Genomic DNA, 23,271 nt, shown 5'->3' on the forward strand with positions numbered 1-23,271 from the left:
TCAGCCCCGGGCCTGTCACTGCCTGCTGTCCCCCCTGTCACCAGCAAGGCATCTGAAAAGTTTCCAAAACATCCCCAGATTGGCTCCAAAGTGGCCAAAAGTCTCCAAGAGACAAGTCGGGAAGAAGGATATGGAACAGAGGGAGAAAGGCAAGGGAGCAGGCCAAAGGGAGGCAAGAGGAAAAAGTAGTGCCGGGCTGCAGGACTGAAATGGAGGAATTGAAAGACGAAAGCCAGGAAGCAGGAGAGTTTGAGAAAAGGAGAGAGGAAAGAAGAGACATGCAGCCAGACGAGGGCTTAGTGAGAGAGGCTGGGACAGAGAACAGGATGAGAAGGAAATAAGGCAAGGCACGGAAAGGCTAGGCCAAAGGACGTTCCCTTGATTTATATTTTCTACCACATTCATCTTGAGAGGAGGAGGAAAGCCATAAGACCTTATGGATTAGGCCCAAACAAAAACCCCGGCTACTTGAGACACTTAGACTAAGCCTAAACCACAAAGATCTCTCCATAAAGATGGTTTTTACAGTGTACTTCCACAATCAGCTGGCAGTACAGAAGAACAAGCGGCAGATGTACTTAGGCTGAGTCATGGTGGTTTGGTGCAGAGACCATGCATATCATGGGAATATTTCAGCATTTCTGCTCTGGTTTTCAGTGTATTACACCAAAACACCCACCTGATGACATCATTTCAAGAGCAAAAGCAGCAATTTGCAGAATTCAGCTTCTTTGGGGAACTGAGCAATTGCTGAGCTGACACCAAGTCCTGCTGGGTCCCTGTCACCTGCAGAGTGCCCGCATCCTCACCACGGTAGCGGGCATTGTGACAAAGGTTCTATGTCAGCTGGGTGTGGCAGCCGAGCGCCCGCTAGGGGAGGGGGAGCCTGTCAGCCCCGGGCCTGTCACTGCCTGCTGTCCCCCCGTCACCAGCGAGGCCTCTGAAAAGTTTCCAAAACATCCCCAGACTTGGGTCCAAAGTGGCCAAATGTCTCCAAGAGACAAGTCGGGAAGAAGGATATGGAACAGAGGGAGAAAGCCAAGGGAGCAGGCCAAAGGGAGGCAAGAAAAAAAACTAGTGCGGGGCTGCAGGACTGAAATGGAGGAATTGAAAGACGAAATCCAGGAAGCAGGAGAGTTTGAGAAAAGGAGAGACGAAAGAAGAGACATGCAGCCAGACGAGGGGTTAGTGAGAGAGGCTGGCACAGAGAACAGGATGAGAAGGAAATAAGGCAAGGCAAGGCAAGGCTAGGCCAAAGGACGTTTCCTTGATTTGTATTTCTACCACATTCATCTGGAGATGAGGAGGAAAGCCATCAGACCTGATAGATTACGCCCAAGCAAGAACCCCGGCTACTTGAGACACTTAGGCTAAGTCTAAAATGCAAAGATGTCTCCATAAGGATGGTGTTTATAATCTACTTCCACAATCTGCTGGCAGTACAAAAGAATAAGCAGCAGATATACTTAGGCTGAGTCACGGTGCTTTGCTCCTAAGACCATGCATACCATGGGAATATTTCAGCATTTCTGCTCTGGTTTTCAGTGTATTACACCAAAACACCCACCTGATGACATCATTTCAAGAGCAAAAGCAGCAATTTGCAGAATTCAGCTTCTTTGGGGAACTGAGCAATTGCTGAGCTGACACCAAGTCCTGCTGGGTCCCTGTCACCTGCAGAGTGCCCGCATCCTCACCACGGTAGCGGGCATTGTGACAAAGGTTCTATGTCAGCTGGGTGTGGCAGCCGAGCGCCCGCTAGGGGAGGGGGAGCCTGTCAGCCCCGGGCCTGTCACTGCCTGCTGTCCCCCCTGTCACCAGCAAGGCATCTGAAAAGTTTCCAAAACATCCCCAGATTGGCTCCAAAGTGGCCAAAAGTCTCCAAGAGACAAGTCGGGAAGAAGGATATGGAACAGAGGGAGAAAGGCAAGGGAGCAGGCCAAAGGGAGGCAAGAGGAAAAAGTAGTGCCGGGCTGCAGGACTGAAATGGAGGAATTGAAAGACGAAAGCCAGGAAGCAGGAGAGTTTGAGAAAAGGAGAGAGGAAAGAAGAGACACGCAGCCAGACGAGGGGTTAATGAGAGAGGCTGGGACAGAGAACAGGATGAGAAGGAAATAAGGCAAGGCAAGGCAAGGCTAGGCCAAAGGACGTTTCTTTGATTTATATTTTCTACCACATTCATCTTGAGAGGTGGAGGAAAGCCATCAGACCTTATGGATTAGGCCCAAACAAAAGCCCCGGCTACTTGAGACACTTAGACTAAGCTTAAACCACAAAGATCTCTCCATAAAGATGGTTTTTATACTGTACTTCCACAATCAGTTGGCAGTACAGAAGAACAAGCGGCAGATGTACTTAGGCTGAGTCATGGTGGTTTGGTGCAGAGACCATGCGTATCATGGGAATATTTCAGCATTTCTGCTCTGGTTTTCAGTGTATTACACCAAAACACCCACCTGATGACATCATTTCAAGAGCAAAAGCAGCAATTTGCAGAATTCAGCTTCTTTGGGGAACTGAGCAATTGCTGAGCTGACACCAAGTCCTGCCGGGTCCCTGTCACCTGCAGAGTGCCCGCATCCTCACCACGGTAGCGGGCATTGTGACAAAGGTTCTATGGCAGCTGGGTGTGGCAGCCGAGCGCCCGCTAGGGGAGGGGGAGCCTGTCAGCCCCGGGCCTGTCACTGCCTGCTGTCCCCCCTGTCACCAGCGAGGCCTCTGAAAAGTTTCCAAAACATCCCCAGAATTGGCTCCAAAGTGGCCAAAAGTCTCCAAGAGACAAGTCGGGAAGAAAGATATGGAACAGAGGGAGAAAGGCAAGGGAGCAGGCCAAAGGGAGGCAAGAGAGAAAACTGGTGCGGGACTGCAGGACTGAAATGGAGGAATTGAAAGGCGAAAGCCAGGAAGCAGGAGAGTTTGAGAAAAGGAGAGAGGAAAGAAGAGACATGCAGCCAGACGAGGGGTTAGTGAGAGAGGCTGGCACAGAGAACAGGATGAGAAGGAAATAAGGCAAGGCAAGTCAAGGTTAGGCCAAAGGACGTTTCTTTGATTTATATTTTCTACCACATTCATCTGGAGATGAGGAGGAAAGCCATCAGGCCTTATGGATTAGGCCCAAACAAAAGCCCCGGCTACTTGAGACACTTAGACTAAGCCTAAACCACAAAGATCTCTCCATAAAGATGTTTTTTATAGTGTACTTCCACAATCAGCTGGCAGTACAAAAGAACAAGCGGCAGATGTACTTAGGCTGAGTCATGGTGGTTTGGTGCAGAGACCAGGCATATCATGGGAATAGTTCAGCATTTCTGCTCTGGTTTTCAGTGTATTACACCAAAACACCCACCTGATGACATCATTTCAAGAGCAAAAGCAGCAATTTGCAGAATTCAGCTTCTTTGGGGAACTGAGCAATTGCTGAGCTGACACCAAGTCCTGCTGGGTCCCTGTCACCCACAGAGTGCGCGCATCCTCACCACGGTAGCGGGCATTGTGACAAAGGTTCTATGTCAGCTGGGTGTGGCAGCCGAGCGCCCGCTAGGGGAGGTGGAGCCTGTCAGCCCCAGGCCTGTCACTGCCTGCTGTCCCCCCTGTCACCAGCGAGGCCTATGAAAAGTTTCCAAAACATCCCCAGACTTGGCTCCAAAGTGGCCAAAAGTCTCCAAGAGACAAGTCGGAAAGAAGGATATGGAATGTAGTGGCAGAGCCCCCCCTCCGCCCCAGAGTGATGGGGTTGTCGCCAGCCTAGCTGAGAGGTGAAGCCAGAGACAAAAGAAACTAAAGGAGCACCATTAGAAGGTAATAATGAGTGAGCAATTGCCGGACACATGCGTGCAGAGTGCGTGGACAGCACATGCAGCCTATCATGTTATTGTATAACACGAGTTACAACCAATCACGTTGTTGAAAGGCGCGTGGACAGGGCAGCTTTGCTATAAAGCTAGCCCAGTCCGACAATAAAGCGAACTCTGTGAACATCATATTGGTGTGTCAGGTTCCGTGGCTCGCATGGATAAAGCAACACTTTGGTGACCCCGACGTGATACTTCGTATCGAAGCAAGATCGCCGGAAGTGAAGACGCGAGGACGCCACCTGGGGGCGACACCAGCCCAGCGCTCAATCATAGCGGAAAGTAGGCCTACGAGGAAGCAGGTGGCATGGGAAACACGGCATCCGTGGAAGAAAAAATAATAATGAGAAGTATTCTGCAGCTGGCTGCAAGAACAGGAAGAATTTTGGAAAAAGAAGCAGTGGAGCGCCTTTTACTTTTCGCCCAGCATAAGGGCTGTGTTCATTCGACGGACGAATTTTTTTCTCCCGGTACATGGGAGGACATAGGGACCGAACTATGGGAAGCGGTTACAAGGGGGAGCCGCGAGGCTTGCGATCTCGCCGGACCCTGGCGGGAGGTCAGGCAGCTGATGCAGGAAGTCTCAGAGGAGCCGAGCTGTGCGCCGTCCCCTCGGAGCCTCCCGCTGCGAGCTGCCCACCCTCCGAGAACTCCGAAGAATCAACACCGCTGGTATGTCCCGTATCAGATCTGGAGTTCTGGGGCGGAGAGCAAATTATACCCTCTGCGCCCGTTGAGCCATTGCCTGGCTCCGACAACGAATGGCAGCAACCGGCAAGTTTCAACAAGCCAGGACAAGTTAATCCAGCCGACGTGCCTTTGCCGGAGGAGCCGATGGAACACCTGGACGGAGCACCGCAGAATCGCCCTGACTTCCAGGAGGAGACCCACGTGCAGAGCCTGAAGGACTTACTGAGACGGCAGGAGAGCCAGATGCAAGGAGTTCTAGAAGCTATGAAACGACTAGATGGCGGTAACAGTAAAACTTCGCGGTTAATAGCATATAAAAAGGCGTCAGATGCAATTAAGGACGGGCTGGAGGCAATTGGCAGGGAATGTGAAAAACGGGGAAAACAGGAAAGGGAGGGGGTGGAATTAGACCTCACTCCCGAGGAGCTCCGTATCAAAAGGGAGCAAATACAAAAATGGGCTAGACAATGTGTTGAAGATGGGATGTGGTCTGTAAGAGAAGCAGATGAATATTTGAGAGCGCGATATGGAAAAGGGCTGGAGACTGGGTTAGCAGATCGGTTTGCAAATATGCGTCGACTTACTGATCCACAGGGAAACACAAGGGAATTGTATAGCAGTGATAATAATGATAATTTGGGTGCTGCTGCTGTGCATCAGGGTAGAGATATTCCTCGAGATCATTCTTATAATGCAGGGCAACGTTGGCAAGGGGTAATCAGAGATGCAACTATTGAAGGGATCATGTTACCTGGTAGTATTACAGCAATGCCAGTGCACATAGATAATAGAGGACAAAGGCAGTGGTCGCCTTTTGATTGGAAAACGGTTAAGCAATTGCAAAGTGCAGTTATGCAATATGGTATGGATAATAAGCACGTGATGCAGCTAATCAATTCATTTTTCAAGGGGCAAGTACTAACTTAAAGAGATATTAGGGCACTGATGGAGTTATTGCTTCCTCCAACGGGGTATTTGCTGTTCTTGGACAAGTGGCAGGGGAAAGTGGAACTGGCAGTATTAGAAAATGTTCGTTTACCAGCTGATGATCCGTTGCGGTTAGCTAGCATGGACCAGTTACTGGGTCGTGGGCAATATGCGGATGGTGCTACTCAGGCAGCACTCCATCCAAGGATTTTGCAGCAAACGCAAGGGCTTGCCTTGGCGGCAGTGAAAGAATTGCCAAATAGAGGTAACCCTGTGCCACCCTATTCTACAATAGAGTGGGATCCTGGGGAACCATATATGACATTTGTGGATCATTTAAAAGAAGTGATAGATGCCTCTCCTAACGTGACTCCAGAGGCAAAAGCTGCTGTGGGGAAAGATTTGGCTATGATGAATGCAAACACCCAATGCCAACAGATATTAGCCGGTTTGGGAAAAACTGCTTCTTTAGCAGAGATGGTGGAAGCTTGCACACAGGTACCAATTATGCAACAGGAGGTAGAAAAAGCAAAAATACATGCTCAAGCCCACGCTGCGGCCTTGGCTGCAGCACGTAAGCCTGCAATGAAAGGTGGAAGCCCTTCTTGTGGCCTAGCATGTTTTACTTGCAAACAGACAGGACATATTAAAAGAAACTGCCCTCAATATGCTTAGCAGCATTGCAAAAATGGCATAACTCTCCAGTTAATCTGGTAACAGATTCTCTTTATGTTGTGGGAATTGTACAAAGAATACATAGAGCGCTTTTGCAGCGAGTTTCCAATTCCTTGTTGTTTGAAGCATTGTTAGATTTGTGGAACGTATTAGATTATAGGACAGCACCAGTATTTATCATGCATATAAAAAGCCATACTAACGTACCAGGTGGTCTAGTAGAGGGAAACAGCATCATAGACAAACTTTTGGCAGTAGCAGATATATCCCCTTTTGAACAAGTCAGACAAGCTCACGAATTCTTTCATCAATCCTCAGCAGCACTCCGAAAGCATTTTACAATTACAAAGGAACAAGCTCGAGCCATTATTGCAGCTTGTCCTGATTGTGCCCGCATAGTACCTCTCCAACAAAAGGGAGTAAATCCTCGGGGCTTGCAGCCAGGTCAGTTATGGCAAACTGATATTACTGAATTTGCACCATTTGGCAGACAAAAGTACATTCATGTCTCCATAGATACCTGTTCAGGACTGCTGTGGGCTACAGCCTTGACCTCAGCAAATACAAAGCCAGTAAAACATCATTTACTACAAGCTTTTGCTGTCATGGGTGTCCCTACACAAATCAAAACAGATAATGGTCCTGCATACCACTCTGACAGACTTGCAGCCTTCCTCACCCAGTGGAAGGTACAACACCTGTTTGGAATCCCTTATAATTCTACTGGCCAAGCAATTATTGAGCGTGCACACCGTGCATTAAAAAATCTTTTGTCTGTTTTGAAAAAACAAGGGGGAATTGGTGTGAGCCCAGAAGAGGTATTGATGAAGGCATTGTATGTGCTGAACTGGCTTAATCCTAAAAGTGAAACTGAAATGGAACCGGTTGTTATGCACCATATCAAAAATGTCAAAGATTTTTCCGAAAATGTGCCTAAGGTTAGTGTGTTTAATCCGACAACACAACAATGGGAAGGTCCTATGTCACTAATAACCTGGGGAAGGGGATATGCTTGTGTTTCTACAGGTAACCACAAAAATTCATGGATCCCAGCAAAGTGGGTGAGACCTTGGCTAGCTAACAGAGAAGAAACCGATTGCAGTGATGACAACCCTTAACCTCAGACATGTTATCGCTTTAAGCAACGAATGTAGCCAATGTTGAGAATACCACTTTGTAAAACAGAGCAGCAATTAATTTTTTCTTATTGGACATGTTCACAGTTATGAAGACTTCGATTGCATGTGTTGTTTGAACTTAAAAAGATAGAAGATTTGCAGAACAAGAAAATAACAGAAGATATTGGGTTTTTTGGGGTGAATGCCTTGTTTGGTTAAAAGGAATATTGAAAACAGGTTTGTTCTTGTTAATTGTAATTGTATTAGCCTTAATGTTCTTACCCTGTATTTCACACTGTATTTAAAGCAAGATATGGCGTATTGATAATATTAAATAAAAGAGGGGGAGATGTAGTGGCAGAGCCCCCCCCCCCCGCCCCAGGGGGATGGGGTTGTCGCCAGCCTGGCTGAGAGGTGAAGCCAGAGACAAAAGAAACTAAAGGAGCACCATTAGAAGGTAATAATGAGTGAGCAATCGCCGGACACATGCGTGCAGAGCGCGTGGACAGCACATGCAGCCTATCGTGTTATTGTATAACACGACTTACAACCAATCACGTTGTTGTAAGGCGGGTGGACAGGGCAGTTTTGCTGTAAAGCTAGCCCGGTCCGACAATAAAGCGAACTCTGTGAATATCATATTGGTGTGTCAGGTTCCGTGGCTCGCATGGATAAAGCAACAAAGGAACAAAGGGAGAAAGCGAAGGGAGCAAGCCAAAGGGAGGGAAGAGGAAAATCTCGTGCCGGGCTGCAGGACTGAAATGGAGGAATGGAAAGACAAAAGCCAGGAAGCAGGAGAGTTTGAGAAAAGGAGAGAGGAAAGAAGAGACATGCAGCCAGACAAGGGCTTAGTGAGAGAGGCTGGGACAGAGATCAGGATGAGAAGGAAATAAGGCAAGGCAAGGCAAGGCTAGGCCAAAGGACGTTTCCTTGCTTTATATTTTCTACCACATTCATCTGGAGATGAGCAGGAAAGCCATCAGACCTGATGGATTAAGACCAAGCAAAAACCCCGGCTACTTGAGACACTTAGACTAAGCCTAAAATGCAAAGATCTCTCCATAAGGATGGTTTTTATACTCTACTTCCACAATCTGCTGGCAGTACAAAAGAATAAGCGGCAGATCTCCTTAGGCTGAGTCACGGTGCTTTGCTCCTAAGACCATGCATACCATGGGAATATTTCAGCATTTCTGCTCTGGTTTTCAGTGTATTACACCAAAACACCCACCTGATGACATCATTTCCAGAGCAACAGCAGCAATTTGCAGAATTCAGCTTCTTTGGGGAACTGAGAAATTGCTGAGCTGACACCAAGTCCTGCTGTGTCCCTGTCACCCACAGAGTGCGCGCATCCTCACCACGGTAGCGGGCATTGTGACAAAGGTTCTATGTCAGCTGGGTGTGGCAGTCGAGCGCCCCCTAGAGGAGGGGGAGCCTGTCAGCCCCGGGCCTGTCACTGCCTGCTGTCCCCCCTGTCACCAGCGAGGCCTCTGAAAAGTTTCCAAAACATCCCCAGACTTGGGTCCAGCGTGGCCAAAAGTCTCCAAGAGACAAGTCGGAAAGAAGGATATGGAACAAAGGGAGAAAGCGAAGGGTGCATGCCAAAGGGAGGGAAGAGGAAAAGCTAGGGCCGGCCTGCAGGACTGAAATGGAGGAATGGAAAGACAAAAGCCAGGAAGCAGGAGAGTTGGAGAAAAGGAGAGAGGAAAGAAGAGACATGCAGCCAGACGAGGGGTTAGTGAGAGAGGCTGGGACAGAGAACAGGATGAGAAGGAAATAAGGCAAGGCAAGGCTAAGCCAAAGGACGTTTCCTTGCTTTATATTTTCTACCACATTCATCTGGAGACGAGGAGGAAAGCCATCAGACCTGATGGATTAGGCCCAAGCAAAAACCCCGGCTACTTGAGACACTTAGACTAAGCCTAAAATGCAAAGATCTCTCCATCAGGATGGTTTTTATACTCTACTTCCACAATCTGCTGGCAGTACAAAAGAATAAGCGGCAGATCTACTTAGGAGCAAAGCACCGTGACACAGCCTAAAACCATGCATACCATGGGAATATTTCAGCATTTCTGCTCTGGTTTTCAGTGTATTACACCAAAACACCCACTTGATGACATCATTGCAACAGCAAGAGCAGCAATTTGCAGAATTCGGCTTCTTTGGGGAACTGAGCAATTGCTGAGCTGACACCAAGTCCTGCTGTGTCTCTGTCACGCGCAGAGTGCCCGCATCCTCACCACGGTAGTGGGCATTGTGACAAAGGTTCTATGTCAGCTGGGTGTGGCAGCCGAGCGCCCCCGAGGGGAGGGGCAGCCTGTCAGCCCCGGGCCTGTCACTGCCTGCTGTCTCCCCCCTCAGCAGCGAGGCCTCTGAAAAGTTTCCAAAACATCCCCAGACTTGGGTCCAGCGTGGCCAAAAGTCTCCAAGAGACAAGTCGGAAAGAAGGATATGGAACAAAGGGAGAAAGCGAAGGGAGCAAGCCAAAGGGAGGGAAGAGGAAAATCTAGTGCCGGCCTGCAGGACTGAAATGGAGGAATGGAAAGACAAAAGCCAGGAAGCAGGAGAGTTTGAGAAAAGGAGAGAGGAAAGAAGAGACATGCAGCCAGACGAGGGCTTAGTGAGAGAGGCTGGCACAGAGAACAGGATGAGAAGGAAATAAGGCAAGGCAAGGCTAGGCCAAAGGACGTTTCCTTGCTTTATATTTGTCCTGGTTTTGTTAAAAACAAGTTTCTCTTTTAGTGAATTTGCCTGTCAGCTAAAGCCTTCATGTTAGCTGCATTTTCCTGGAGAACCCAACACATGTTTTGGTTAAACCTAGCAATGGAATGCAAACTTATTGATAAGCACGGATGGACATCTCGCGAGAGGGGCAACGAGAAACTGATGTCCGAGAGACTGACCAACGGTGTATAACGTTCCATTCACGTGAATACTTCATATAAAAGTGGGAGATCACGAGGATCTCGTCCCTTTTTGCCCTTTTTGCCCTTTTTCCCTTTTTCCTCATGGCTGACATTCGGAGAGGACCTTGCTGGTCGTCCCTGTGAACTGAGGCCTAGTGAGAGACTGAATCCAGCTCCGGTTGGCTACAGAGTCTAATCCAGGACTTTGGGTGCTGGCTCTGCAGTTGCTGAGACTTACAAGATTGGTTTTGTATATTTTGTATTATTTTCTCTATTCTTATTAGTAGCATTAGTAAAACATCTTTAACTTTTCCAACTCTCTTCTCTCTGTCCTTCTTTCCCTCCCGATCGCCTGTCCTCAGTGGAAAGGGGGGAGAGGCAGGGGCAAAAGGGGGAAGTGGGGGGGAGAGGAGGTTAACAATACATCTGCCAGGGTTTGATTGTCACCCCGCAATCTTAACCCTCGACAATATTTTCTACCACATTCATCTGGAGACGAGGAGGAAAGCCATCAGACCTGATAGATTACGCCCAAGCAAAAACCCCGGCTACTTGAGACACTTAGACTAAGCCTAAAATGCAAAGATGTCTCCATAAGGATGGTTTTTATAATCTACTTCCACAATCTGCTGGCAGTACAAAAGAATAAGCAGCAGATCTACTTAGGCTGAGTCACGGTGCTTTGCTCCTAAGACCATGCATACCATGGGAATATTTCAGCATTTCTGCTCTGGTTTTCAGTGTATTACACCAAAACACCCACCTGATGACATCATTGCAACAGCAACAGCAGCAATTTGCAGAATTCAGCTTCTTTGGAAAACTGAGAAATTGCTGAGCTGACACCAAGTCCTGCTGTGTCTCTGTCACGCGCAGAGTGCCCGCATCCTCACCACGGTAGCGGGCATTGTGACAAAGGTTCTATGTCAGCTGGGTGTGGCAGCCGAGCGCCCGCTAGGGGAGGGGCAGCCTGTCAGCCCCGGGCCTGTCACTGCCTGCTGTCCCCCCTGTCACCAGCAAGGCCTCTGAAAAGTTTCCAAAACATCCCCAGACTTGGGTCCAAAGTGGCCAACAGTCTCCAAGAGACAAGTCGGAAAGAAGGATATGGAACAAAGGGAGAAAGCGAAGGGAGCAAGCCAAAGGGAGGGAAGAGGAAAAGCTAGGGCCGGGCTGCAGGACTGAAATGGAGGAATGGAAAGACAAAAGCCAGGAAGCAGGAGAGTTTGAGAAAAGGAGAGAGGAAAGAAGAGACATGCAGCCAGACGAGGGCTTAGTGAGAGAGGCTGGGACAGAGAACAGGACGAGAAGGAAATAAGGCAAGGCAAGGCTGGGCCAAAGGACGTTTCCTTGCTTTATATTTTCTACCGCATTCATCTGGAGACGAGCAGGAAAGCCATCAGACCTGATGGATTAGGCCCAAGCAAAAACCCCGGCTACTTGAGACACTTAGACTAAGCCTAAAATGCAAAGATCTCTCCATCAGGATAGTTTTTATACTCTACTTCCACAATCTGTTGGCAGGACAAAAGAATAAGCGGCAGATCTACTTAGGCTGAGTCACGGTGCTTTGCTCCTAAGACCATGCATACCATGGGAATATTTCAGCATTTCTGCTCTGGTTTTCAGTGTATTACACCAAAACACCCACCTGATGACATCATTGCAACAGCAACAGCAGCAATTTGCAGAATTCAGCTTCTTTGGGGAACTGAGAAATTGCTGAGCTGACACCAAGTCCTGCTGGGTCCCTGTCACGCACACAGAGTGCCCACATCCTCACCACGGGAGCGGGCATTGTGACAAAGGTTCTATGTCAGCTGTTGCTCTTCCGACCGGCAAGAGAGCTACAACGAAGCATGCCGAACGGAGAATATAGCAGCAGCTCATCTGTTCACACCTTGTTTCTGCCTTGTGCTTGAACGCCAATACGTTCGTGCTTCTGTGAGATGAAAGACGTCCTTCTTCATATGTGGTTGCTCACACCGGTCCACTTGTTTGTGTATCCATTCAGTGCTGGGCTGCGGGGCATTCAGAAGTGTCTCTGTGGAGACGTCTGCATAGAGGCAGCTGTCAGAACACGCACACTCGATTGTTCACCAAAACATATGCAGACGCGTCCTTACCCTGTAGATTTGGATGGACAGAGTTCCCTGTGTTCGCAAGAGACAAGGGAATCGCATCTGTATGCACAGAAGCAATAGCGGACCGTTTCCCTTGGAGTGAACACGAAAGAGCCGTCTATACACTCGCAGACAGGGGAACGTGCCTCAATGCGGTCACAGAGGCAGCAGCTTTTGAACAGAGGCTCTGGTGATTCTGGCACACTCCTGAAAGTCGCGCACACTGCTGTTCACTCGCTAAACGACCTCTTGGGAAACACGTCTCCGGTCCATGTACCGCTCAGATTTCTTCTCGTGTAACTGTGAACTGTGTCAGCGCGGGGATTCCGTCTCTGTTGAGCAGATGTCAATCCTGCCTCGCTTTTGCTTTGTTGCCTCTACCAAGATGATTTCCCGTTTCTCTCTTCACTGGAGCAGGCAGACACAGCCAACGCACAGCACGTGTCAAGAGACACACTCCATCCGCTGAGCTCAACGCTTGTGCAGATGCACGTGTGCGACGAAGTCAACACACGTGCTTGTGGAGAGAAAGAAAGGGACTCCCAGGCGTGTGGAGCAACGGATAGAAAGAGCGGGCGCTAAGGAACACAGAGTTTCAGGCAGACTGTCTCCACACAAACAGGCACCTGTCTGCAGGTATCCTAGATCTTGATTCTTGAACTTGAGGAAACACGCGTCTGAGCAAAACTCCCAAACGCTTCCAGGAAAGACACAGGCTCTCCCACAAGCACACAAGTGTTTGCCCTCAGCTATAGATCAGCGACAAGCTTGTGAAGAGATGCCCTGCTATTCTTTCGCCTTATGGCATCATGTGTTTCGTTTCTCTTGGAGATCGATTGCTAAGCGTCTTTCCTCGGGCGACTGTGAAGCATTTGCCACCGGAGGAGAAGTAGTACGGAGCAGCATTCAGTACTGTCTACGTCACGGCCCCTTATAAGACGGCGGCACTGGCGCACACACACACAGAGGAGACGGCGGCACTACTTAAAAGCTTCAAGATGCTGGGAAGAAGTGCCAGTCCCTTAGACTGGAGGGGTACAGAGCACAGCTGCCGATGCAGCCCAGAACTACACCATAAAACACAACTGCGCAGAAACATCCAAAATGCAAAAACCATCCACGCTTTCAGCTGCTGATACAAGAAAACCAGGACCCGATTGGCGCTACGCCAACTGGCACCGGCGTTCCGGATCCCGGGATGGCGCCCGGGATGCCTGTCGGGTCCCTCAAGCGCGACGAGACCCCGGGACCGTCTGACAGGCACAATGCAAGCCTCCCGACCTGCAATACAACACTGACACTAGGCTGGAGCTGCCCTGCCCGGGACACGCTGGCATCGCACTGTGAAGTTCCCTGGACCCTTCGCCTGCCCAAAAGGGACTGTTCCTGGATCACCCTTGCCCCAAAGAGAACTTTACCCCCCTCCCTGCAGTTCCCAACCCCTTCCCAGCCCCCCAGCCTCCACTTATCTTTCAGAGGGCCAAGAGACTGAATCCATCTTCAACAGAGGAAAACACCACATGTGCTGATAGAGATCGTCCTGCATCACCAAGTTCCTCCTTGTCCTGGTTTTCTTAAAAAACAAGTTTCTCTTTTAGTGAATTTTTGCCTGTCAGCTAAAGCCTTCATATTAGCTGCATTTTCCTGGAGAACCCAACACATGTTTTGGTTAAACCTAGCAATGGAATGCAAACTTATTGATAAGCACGGATGGACATCTCGCGAGAGGGGCAACGAGAAACTGATGATCGAGAGACTGACCAACCATGTATAACATTCCATTCACGTGAATACTTCATATAAAAGTGGGAGATCACGAGGATCTCGGCCCCCTTTTGCCCTTTTTGCCCTTTTTCCCTTTTTCCTCATGGCTGACATTAGGAGAGGACCTTGCTGGTCGTCCCTGTGAACTGAGGCCTAGTGAGAGACTGAATGCAGCTCCGGTTGGCTACAGAGTCTAATCCAGGACTTTGGGTGCTGGCTCTGCAGTTGCTGAGACTTACAAGATTGGTTTTGTATATTTTGTATTATTTTCTCTATTCTTATTAGTAGCATTAGTAAAACATCTTTAACTTTTCCAACTCTCTTCTCTCTGTCCTTCTTTCCCTCCCGATCGCCTGTCCTGAGTGGGAAGGGGGGAGAGGCAGGGGCAAAAGGGGGAAGTGGGGGGGAGAGGAGGTTAACAATACATCTGCCAGGGTTTGATTGTCACCCCGCAATCCTAACCCTCGACAGATAATTGGCGCCCAACGTGGGGCAAGAGAAAGGGGTAAATTTGGAGATTTTTGGCTTTTCTACTGCTCTGACGTACCTTTCAATTTTCTTGGCACGGTGCCAACTCATAGAATTGTGATACTCGCGCGTCTGTTTGCTTTGGATATTATTTAGTGGTATTAAGGCAAAGTGAATTACATCGATTTAAAGATGTTATGGCAAAAGTTGTATCAGTTATTTTCTACATTGTGCTCGCTGATCCCATATCTGTGTTGGTGTTTCTTTCTGAATCGAAGTATTCATTATATAACAACAAGAAACTGGACAGCGGTCATGATGATGCTGTGTGGTATGGCACTGGTTTATTTCATTATACTGCAGCCGCTAATGAATTTCTACTCGCTTCTGCTTTACCTTGAAAAACCTCCAGGAGAGATTAAAGAGCAGAATGGCTCTATATTTGCTAATTGGTCAAGCGAATCTTTAGAAAGGCTGACTAACAATACTTTTGTGTTTTCGCTAGGACAGTTTGCAAATGTTTTAGAGAACTTTGAATATCCTTGGAGCTTTGATAGAACTGTGATGGTGTTATCTGGTTTGCTGAATGTGTGTCAGTTTGTGTTACTGTTAAGAGAAATGAGGTTCAATAGGAGGTTTGCGTCTCTTTTTAGTCCTGAGATTTGCGGTGCGCCTTCGGAAGCTTTAGCAAAAAGCACTCCTAGCCGCTCGAGAAAAGGCAAAACAGCCAAAGCTGCTGCTGCAGCCACTGTCCCCCCAACCGCGGCTTCACAGGCTGAAGCTACAGCTCCTCCGCAGAGCTCCTCTGCCAAGGTCGCTGCAGATAACGTTACCTCTCCAGCCTCAAAGGCTGACAAGGCAGCCCCCCCGTTTTCACACACTGGGCACTGTTGCTGCTGTAACCACAGCAATCACTGTGACAGTCATTCAGACTCTGAAAATGAATCAAATGATGGTGAACCCATATCAGCATCAGTTGCTGGTTGTAAGAAAGTCACTAGAAAGACTACCCGTGCAGCAGGTGATGGCACAGGGCCAACATCAACCCAAGGGGCATCATTAGGACAGGGAGGAGATGAAGTGACCACCACTCGGTCCTTTTCTCCAGGTGAGCTGAGAGATCTGCGAAAAGACTTCAGTCGTTGTGAAGGCGAGAATATTTCAACCTGGCTGCTGCGATGCTGGGACAACGGGGCAGAAACAATTGAATTAGAAGGTGGTGAAGCCAGGCAGCTGGGATCTCTGTCAAAAGATTCCACCATTGATAGGGCAATGTCAAGAGAGTGTAATGCCGCCACTCTCTGGACCCAACTCCTGCAGCTATGAAAGCCAGATTTCCCTACAAGGAAGATTGTATATCCAAGTTAGGGAAATGGAATACTATGGAGAGAGGTATCCAGTTCCTGAGAGAATTAGCTGTGCGAGAGATCATCTATCTAGGACCAAACAGCCAAGGGGGGACAGACCCAGATAGAATCAATTGTACAAAATCTATGTGGCGCAGATTTGTACAAAGTGCACCACCTGCATATGCTAAGTCATTGGCAGGAATGGTCTGGTCAGCTAGAGGTGCACAAGAAATTAATGAAGTGATTGAGCAGCTCCGGTACTTTGAGGACAGCCTTGCTGGTTCTCTGCGGGCTTGTGTCTCCGCTGTGGAGAAACTGTGTGAAAAATCTGATGACCGGTTTGAAAAGCTGTTGCAAGAAATCAAAGAGCTCAGAGAAGACTCGTACCGTTCACGACCTGCACAAACCTATGTTTCAGCTGTTAGGAGAAGGCGTTTCCAATCTCGAGAGAGAGGGCAGAGGCAGCCCACAAAAAGAGGTTCACTGTGGTTCTTCCTACATGAGCAGGGAGAAAACATGAATAAGTGGCATGGAAGGCCTACCTCAGAACTTCAAGAACGAGTACGTGAGATAAAAGGAAAAACTCCTAGGAAGGTGGCTGCTCCAGTTTACAAAAGGAGCAGAAGAGATTCTGATGCTCTTGAAGGAACCTCTAATTCACACCCAGAGACTGTGCAAAACAGGAATTAGAGGTGCCCTGCCTCCAACCAGGTGGAGGAAAGGGATAACAGAGTCTATTGAACTGTACAAATACTATGGCCTGGTACAACACAACCCCAGGAGTACAAAGCTTTAGTGGACACTGGTGCTCAGTGCACAATAATTCCTTCTAATTATAAAGGAACACAATCCATCAATATTGTTGGAGTGACTGGGGGATCCCAGGAACTGACTGTTGTAGAGGCTGAAATGAGCTTAACTGGAAAAAACTGGCAAAAGCATCCCATTGTGACTGGTCCAGATGCTCCGTGCATCCTTGGCATAGACCACCTCAGGAGAGGGTATTTTAAGGACCCAAAAGGGTATAGGTGGGCATTTGGTATAGCAGCTGTGGACACTGAGAAAATTGAACAGCTGTCTGATTTGCCTGGTCTTTCAGATGACCCCTCTGTTGTAGGACTGCTGATGGTTGACGGTCAGCAGGTGCCAATTGCTACCACGACGGTGCATCGCCGGCAATATCGCACCAATCGAGACTCTTTGATTCCTATCCAGAAGCTGATCCGTCAATTGGAAAGCCAGGGTGTGATCAGTAAGACCCGCTCACCTTTTAACAGCCCAATCTGGCCAGTGCGTTAGTCTAGTGACGAGTGGAGACTAACTGTAGGCTATCGTGGCCTGAATGAAGTTACAGCACACTGAATGCTGCTGTGCCTGACATGCTAGAACTGCAATTTGAACTGGAGTCAAAGGCAGCCAAGTGGTATGCTACAATTGACATTGCTCATGCATTTTTCTCTATTCCTGCAGCAGCAGAGTGCAGGCCGCAGTTTGCTTTCACCTGGAGGGGCATCCAGTATACATGGAATCGCTTGCCCCAGGGGTGGAAACACAGCCCTACCATCTGCCATGGACTGATCCAGACCACGCTGGAGCAAGGTGAAGCTCCAGAACACTTGCAATATATTGATGACATCATCGTATGGGGCGACACAGCGAAAGAAGTCTTCGAGAAAGGTGAGAGAATAATTCAGATTCTTTTGGATGCTGGTTTTGATATAAAACGGAGCAAGGTCAAGGGACCTGCACGAGAGATCCAGTTTTTAGGAATAAAATGGCAAGATGGCCGTTGTCAGATCCCAATGGATGTGATCAACAAAATTGCAGCAATGTCTCCACCTACTAATAAAAAGGAGACACAGACTTTCTTGGGCGTTGTAGGTTTTTGGAGAATGCATATTCCTGACTACAGCCACATTGTGAGCCCTCTCTATCGAGTGACTCGTAAAAAGAACCAATTTGAGTGGGGCCCTGAACAACGACAAGCCTTTGAACAAATTAAGCGTGAGATAACTCATGCGGTGGCCCTTGGACCAGTCCGAACTGGACTAGATGTTAAAAATGTGCTCTACATCGCAGCCGGAGATAATGGACTTACCTGGAGCCTCTGGCAGAAAGCACCAGGAGAAACCCGAGGTCGACCCTTAGGTTTTTGGAGTCGAGGATACAAAGGATCTGAGGCCAACTATACTCCAACTGAAAAGGAGATACTAGCAGCATATGAAGGAGTTCGAGCTGCTTCAGAAGTGATGGGCACTGAAGCACAGCTCCTCCTGCACCTCGACTGCCGGTGCTGAGCTGGATCTTCAAAGGGACGGTTCCCTCTCCACATCATGCAACCGAAGTTACATGGAGTAAATGGATTGCACTGATCACGCAATGAGCTCGAATTGGAAGTCCCAACCGTCCAGGGATATTAGAAGTGATTACAGACTGGCCAGAAAGCAAAGACTTTGGGATGTCTCCAGATGAGGAGGAAGTAAAACGTGCTGAAGAAGCACCACCATATAATCCGCTTTCAGAGACTGATAAGCAGTATGCACTGTTCACAGACGGATCCTGTCGTCTCTAGGAAAACATCGAAGGTGAAAGCTGCTGTGTGGAGTCCCACACGACAAGTTACAGAAGCCACTGAAGGACAAGGTGAATCCAGTCAGTTTGCAGCAGTGAAAGCCATCCAGCTGGCTTTGGACATTGCTGAACGAGAGAAGTGGCCAATGCTTTATCTTTATACTGACTCATGGATGGTAGCAAATGCCTTGTGGGGGTGGCTACAGCAATGGAAGAAAAGCAACTGGCAGCGCAGAGGTGAAACCATTGGGAACCACGCTGTGGCAAGACATTGCTGCTCGGCTAGAGAGGCTGCCTGTGAAAGTTCGTCATGTAGATGCTCATGTGCCTAAAAGTCGAGCCACCAAGGAACATCGAAACAACCAACAAGCAGATCAAGCTGCTAAGATTAAAGTAGCTGAGGTGGACTTGGACTGGCAACATAAAGGTGAACTTTTCCTAGCTCGGTGGGCCCATGACGCTTCAGGGCATCAAGGTAGAGATGCAACATGAAAATGGGCTCGTGATCGAGGGGTGGATTTAACTATGGACACTATTTCACAGGTTATTCATGAATGTGAAACTTGCGCCGAAATCAAACAAGCAAAACAGTTAAAGCCTGTATGGTATGGGGGGCGATGGTTAAAGTGTAAGTATGGAGAAGCTTGGCAGATTAATTATATCACACTTCCACAGACACGTCAAGGTAAGCGTTATGTACTTACAGTGGTGGAAGCAACCACCGGATGGTTGGAAACATCTGCCGTACCTCATGTTACAGCCCGAAATACCATCTTGGGCCTTGAGAAGCAAGTCCTTTGGCGGCACGGTACGCCAGAAAGAATTGAATCAGACTATGGTACTCATTTCAAAAACAGTATTATAGACAATTGGGCCAAAGAACATGGTATTGAGTGGGTGTATCATATTCCATATCATGCACCAGCCTCTGGGAAAATTGAAAGGTACAATGGTTTGTTAAAAACTACACTAAAGGCACTTGGTGGTGGAACCTTTAAAAACTGGGATTCACATTTAGCAAAAGCCACTTGGTTGGTCAACACCAGGGGATCAACCAATCGAGCCGGGCCTGCCCAATCAGAAATTCTATGGACTGTGGAAGGAGATAAAGTCCCTGTAGTACACATGGAAAATATGTTAGGATAGGCAGTCTGGGTTCCTCCTGCCTCAGGCACAGGCAAACCTATTCGTGGGATTGTTTTTGCCCAGGGACCTGGCAGCACCTGGTGGGTGATGCTGAAGGATGGAGAAGTTCAGTGTGTACCTCAAGGGGATTTGATTTCAGGTGAAAATACTCAATACTGAACTGTATGATGTGAATTGCCGCACTAACAATGTTTAATAAGTGTCTTTCAGATCAAGACAATGGTGATGAAACCAGCGCTGGCTTCTTCGAGTGGCGCCCGACACCTTCTTGGAAGTTGGTGTCCTTAACCCACCAACAGGGGTCATGAGATGCACTTGGACCATTTTCCCTGCCCTGGGAGACTGTGGTGACAAAATGAACTTAATGAACTTTTCAAAGGATGGTCCACTGATTAATTACTCCTGTGTATATATGTACATATGTGTATATATATATATATAGTAGTGATTAATTAGATTGTATTGATAGATTGTATTGATAAGGTTTAAGTATTCAGTGAATGTCATATTATAAGGGGTGGAATGTCCTGGTTTTGTTAAACAACAAGTTTCTCTTTTAGTGAATTTGCCTGTCAGCTCAAGCTTCATATCAGCTGCATTTTCCTGGAGAACCGGACACATGTTTTGGCAAACCCAGCAATGGAATGAAAACTTATTGATAAGCACGGATGCACATCTCGCGAGAGGGGCAATAAGAAACCGGTGACAACTGTGTATAACATTACGTTCACGTGAATGCTTCATATAAAAGCGGGAGATCACGATGATCTCGACCCTTTTTTCCTCATGGCCGACATTAGGAGAGGACCTTACTGGTCGTCCCTGCGAACTGAGGCCAGTGAGAGACTGAATCCAGCTCCGGTTGGCTACAGAGTCTAATCCAGGACTTTGGGTGCCTGCCCTGCAGTTGCTGAGACTTACAAGATTGGTTTTGTATATTTTGTATTATTTTCTCTGTTCTTATCAGTAGCATCAGTAAAACATCTTTAACTTTTCCAACTCTCTTCCCTCTGTGCTTCTTCCCCTCCCAATCGCCTGTGCTGAGTGGGAAGGGGGAGAGGGAGGGGAAAAAGGGGGAATTGGGGGGGGGAGAGGAGGTTGACAACACATCTGGCAGGGTTTGAGTGTCACCCCGCAATCTTAAAACTCGACAGGGACAAAAAGGGTCGTGGGATGTCACAATGGGCCCTGCAGACAATGGTGGTCGCCAGGATATCACAATGGGCTCTGGTGACAATGGGGTCCCCAGGATGTCACAATGGGCCCTGGGGACAACAGGCGGTCCTGGGATGTCACAATGGGCCCTGGGGACAAAGACTGTCCCCAGGATGTCACAATGGGCCCTGGGGACAATGGGGGGTCCTGGGACGTCACAATGGGCCCTGGGGACAAGGGGGGGTCCCCAGGATGTCACAATGGGCCCTGGGGACAAAGAGGGGTCCCCTGAATGTCACAATGGGCCCTGGGGACAAGGGGGTGCCGAGGATGTCACAATGGACCCTGGGGACAATGGGGGGTCCTGGGACGTCACAATCGGCCCTGAGGACAAAGGGGGTCCCCACGGTATCAGAATGGGCCCTGGGGACAAAGGGGGGTCCCCTGAATGTCACAATGGGCCCTGGGGACAATGGGGGGTCCTGGGACGTCACAATGGGCCCTGGGGACAAGGGGGGGTCCCCAGGATGTCACAATGGGCCCTGGGGACAAAGAGGGGTCCCCTGAATGTCACAATGGGCCCTGGAGACAAGGGGGTGCAGTGGATGTCACAATGGGCCCTGGGGACAATGGGGGGTGTCCAGGATGTCACAAAGAGTCCTGAGGACAAGGGGGGGTCCCCATGGTGTCACAATAGGCCCTGGGGACAAAGTGGGGTCCAAGAATGTCACAATGGGCCCTGGGGACAAAAGGGGTTGCCATGGTGCCACAATGGGCCCTGGGGTCAAAGGGGGTCCCCATGGTGCTACAATGGGCCCTGGGGACAAAGGGGGGTCCTGGGATGTCACAATGGGCCCTGGGGACAAAGGGGATGTCCCCATGGTGCCACAACGGGCCCTGGGAGCAAGGGGGTGGCCAGGATGTCACAACGGGTCCTGGGGAAAATGGGGGGTGCCCAGGATATCACAATGGACCCTGAGGACAAGCGGGGGTCTCCATGGTGTCACAATGGGCCCCAGTGACAAAGGGGGTCCCCTGAATGTCACAAGAGGTCCTGGGGACAATGGGGTATCCTGGGACGTCACAATGGGCCCTGGGGACAAGGAGGGATCCCCAGGATGTCACAATGGGCCCTGGGGACAATGGGGGGTCCTGGGACGTCACAATGGGCCCTGGAGACAAGGGGGGGATCCCCAGGATGTCACAATGGGCCCTGGGGACAAAGAGGGGCCCCCTGAATGTCACAATGGGCCCTGGGGACAAAGGGGTGCAGAGGATGTCACAATGGGCCCTGGGGACAATGGGGGGTCCTGGGACGTCACAATGGGCCCTGGGGACAAGGGGGGGTCCCCAGGATGTCACAATGGGCCCTGGGGACAATGGGGGGTCCTGGGACGTCACAATGGGCCTTGGGAACAAGGGGGTACCCCAGATATCACAATGGGCCCTAGGGACAATGTAAGGTCCTGGGCTGTCACAATGGACCCTGAGGACAAGGGGGGTCCCCAGGATGTCACAATGGGGCCTGGGGACCAGGGTGGGTCCTGGGATGTCACAATGGGCACCAGTGACAAAGGGGGTCCCTATGGTGCCACAATGGGCCCTGGGGACAAAGGGGGTCCCCTGGATGTCACAATGGGCTCTGGGGACAAGGAGGGTCCCCAAGATGTCACAATGGGCCCTGGGGACAAAGAGCGTCCCCAGTATGTCACAATGGGCCCTGGGGACAAAGGGGGTCCCCACGGTATCAGAATGGGCCCTGGGGACAAAGGGGGGTCCCCTGAATGTCACAATGGGCCCTGGGGACAATGGGGGGTCCTGGGATGTCACAATGAGCCCTGCGGACAAGGGTGGTACCCACGGTGTCACAATGGGCCCTGGGCACAAGGGGGAGTCCCCATAGTGTCACAATGGGTCCTGGGGACAAGTGGGGTCCCCAGGATGTCACAATGGTCTCTGGGGACAATGTGGGGTCCCCAGGATGTCACAATGGGCCCTGGGGACAATGTGGGGTCCTGGGATTTCACAATGGGCCCCAGTGACAAAGGGGGTCCCCTGAATGTCACAATGGGTCCTGGGGACAATGGGGGGTCCTGGGACGTCACAATGGGCTCTGGGGACAAGGAGGGATTCCCAGGATGTCACAATGGGCCCTGGGGACAAGGGGGTGTCCCCAAGATGTCACAATGGGCCCTGCAGACAAGGGTGGTACCCAGGGTGTCACAATGGTCACTGGGCACAAGGGGGGGTCCCTATAATGTCACAATGGGCTCTGGGGACAATGTGGGGTCCCCAGGATGTCACAATGGGCCCTGGGGACAATGTGGGGTCCTGGGATTTCACAATGGGCCCCAGTGACAAACGGGGGCCCCTGAATGTCACAATGGGCCCTGGGGACAATGGGGGGTCCTGGGACGTGACAATGGGCCCTGGGGACAAGGAGGGATACCCAGGATGTCACAATGGGCCCTGGGGACAATGGCGGGTCCTGAGACATCACAATGGGCCCTGGGGACAAGGGGGGT

This window comes from Patagioenas fasciata, chromosome W (assembly GCF_037038585.1).
Source record: "Patagioenas fasciata isolate bPatFas1 chromosome W, bPatFas1.hap1, whole genome shotgun sequence".
Classification (NCBI taxonomy): Eukaryota; Metazoa; Chordata; class Aves; order Columbiformes; family Columbidae; genus Patagioenas; species Patagioenas fasciata.